Consider the following 3,420-nt stretch of genomic DNA (forward strand, 5'->3'; position numbering starts at 1 on the left):
TCATACCTGCCGTCGAGGGGAATGAAGAAAGCAGCAGAAGAATTGCACCAAGTATGGGACGACGGAGTCCACGACGGTCCGTTGTGACCGCGACGGTCCGTCGTGAGGTCCGTCGACCCAGCCGCGTTTTGGCAGATTTCCAGTAATTAGAATTCTTGTTTAATTAGGTTTTTGTGTTTTTATAAATAGTTCGAAAAACCTCGTTTTTGAGGTTAGACACCTGATCGTTAGACTCTTAGATTGTTAAAACTTCGTATTGGTAAACATTGTATTGGGAGATTCTTGATAATCATTAGACTTTTCGTGAGATTATTGATTACTTTGAGAATTCTTGCAAGTGATTTTTGGTGATTAATCAAGCAACTTTTTGGACTTTATTCTTTCTCATTGAAGTAAGTACATGAATTCTTATTTAATATATTTGTATATTGTGTTTATGGCCATGAGTAACTAACTCTAACAGATTGCATAACTAACTTCAACAATAATATAACTAACTTCATACATTATGTAAGTCTAAGTCTCAATACTTACATTTTGAGACGACGTGCTTAACAATTTCTTTTTCATTCTCAAAAGCTTAAATCTAAAATTCAAATTAAAAATGAAATTTTTTTGCACTATGTTAAAAAATGACAAAAGTCTCATATCGGTGGTTGATGAGATAGGTGAACTCCTTATAAAGCATGGACAATCCTCCTCTCTTTGAGCTAGTTTTTGGAATATGAATTAAGCATAAGACCTAATTTCACATGGTATCAGAACAGGGCCCATCTAACTCGATATTGAAATCCCCAAAAATCAATTATTCACACACCAGATGCTAAACACTGGGCTAAGGTAGGCAATCCTCCTCCCAATTTCAACATCTAAGGACATTAGTTGGTGCCAGACTTGACGTGATGTAAACTTTACGAAACCAACTTACGTACGAGATGTCTGAGCTTGTTTGTTAGATATTTTATTGTTCTAATTTATGTGACATAATGAATTCAATGGAGAATTTAGATAAAAATTCATTACATTATTTATAAGATCTTTTCTCAAGCTTATTAATATTTTGAAACAAATTTACATTGTGTATTTTTTTTTCCTTATAGGTTTCCATTTGATGTTTAGTAGGTGTTTGATTATGCGATATTATATTATGATATGGTATTGCGAGATGGAATCAGTGTTTGGATATGTGATTTGACGCTAATTTTATCTCATGATTTCATATCATGATATGTGATTTCATATTCTCCAAAAATCATGATATGAGAATTTCATATCATAATTTGAAATATTTTTAATATAAATTGATTCACAAGTTTATATTTTGTTAAAATTTGATGAAACAATTACTTCAGTGGTGAAAAATAGCAATGTAATAATATATTATGCGATTTTATAAATTTTTGTTTGTTTGGTAAGATTAGATAAACAATTGATGCTATTTTAATTGTTTTGCAACTTATGAGATTTTTATGTTTATATCGCATGTCCAAACAACATTTTAATTTTATCTCATAATTTCATATTATGATACCATATCATAATATCATATCATGATTACCATATCGCATGGCTAAACGGGCCCTTAGAGTCTGCATTAAAGCATAACTAAAATTAGATCGCTCATTATGAGGCTCATTTAAAAATTACGCTCTTAACAATAAAATTTTAATGCCTAGAATTTAAACCCACTGTATTTTTTCATCATAACTATGCTTTGAATGAATTACGATTCGTAGCTATCGATGTTTGTGCATTGAGCTCGGGTCAGCCTCCTAGACTTCAATAAATCGAAGATTTTGTGGCAATTATTTAATATATTATATTTAGTTGTAAGATAAATATATATACATATAATCAATAATTTATATAATATTGCTAAAGACTTAAGCAATTTTGAATCCAGTAACATTAACATAATTATTGCTAAATATTTTTATGACAATAAATGATACTGCTAAAAGAGAAAAATCAATTTATACTAAATATCTCTTTTATGATAGTGAGCTCGGACTCACATCTTTACTAAACATTTTGCTACTTTTGGGGAAATCACATTGAACCTTAAATCTTGTTCAATGCTGGGGAAAAAAAATCATAGATCTAGGTCCATCTATGGGAAAAATAAAAAACCAAGTACATAAAGATCATTAAAGTTCTTAAAAATATTAATTAATTGTCATTAGATTTGATATTGTTATAAATTTTAAATGCTAATTGACATTAAAGATATATATTTGATAATTCAAATTTTATTAATCTGTTAATTAATTACTGATAAAAATCATTTTGAACTATTATAACTCATAGATAGCATAATGGTGAAGCAACTTTAGATCAACCAATGAAAGACTTAATAGTTATAGAATATTTAGCTCTTTAGTTCACATGTAATCATTTTGGAAGAAATCTAAAAGGATGATAACACGACAAAAATTAAAAGATAATGGTTCAAAAATTATTTGAACTCATTATTTTCACGAATTTTACATTTTAATTATTTGTTATTTCATTTTTTTTATTTGGACTATCACTATTTATGAATTAAAATGCAGCTTGTTGAGTTAAATGAGGATAATTCATGTAAAAAAACAAAATAAATAATGATTGTCCTAATCAACTTCGAGGCATATTTGAATACATAAATGATGTATGATATTTTAGATAGGAAAAAATACAATTGATATTTGAAGTGTGAATCACACCAAAAATAAGAAGAGTAGTCAATCTTGTTTGAATGATCTATAATTTTATGGTGGTCTTAACTTGATACACTAGTTTCATCATAACGTAAGAAATTTTACAATATCAATGTAATCTAATCAACGTTAATATGTTTCTTTATCTTATTTTTATGAATCATGTTGTTTGCAACAAATTTTAAACATATGGAAAATAGACAAACCATACAAATAAAATATGAAGAAACATAAATTTTATTGATTAAGATAGCGGGTACAATTCTGTTGATCCCTTGATTCTACTCTCCTAGATGATTTATCCATGATTCGAGGGCCGTTAGTGGCGTATTTCTCGAATTAGGATGATTTATATTTGACCTCTCTATATAAATAATCCATCAATTCGCGGAGTATTTGAGATCTTGATCTCTTTATGGAATTTCCGAGATGCCTTTTAAGGGAATTTAGTACCCTTTATATAGGCATAAACTAGGGTTTAGGGTTGAGTAGCATCCAAGAATCCTAATGTGAATTGAACACAATTTGTAGAATCCCAACTCGAATTGAACGCATCTTTTAGAGTTCTACAAAATTTCAATGTCTACAAATGCCCCCTGCTTCAAGGCTTGACGGAGTGTAGACTTGTTGAAACTCAACGACGAGGCTTGAAGTACTCATGCTTCCACATTTGCAGCTTCTGATTGGATTTAAGAGAGAAGAGATGAAGGGCAGATTTGGTCCC

This window comes from Solanum pennellii, chromosome 5 (assembly GCF_001406875.1).
Source record: "Solanum pennellii chromosome 5, SPENNV200".
NCBI classification, from domain to species: domain Eukaryota; kingdom Viridiplantae; phylum Streptophyta; class Magnoliopsida; order Solanales; family Solanaceae; genus Solanum; species Solanum pennellii.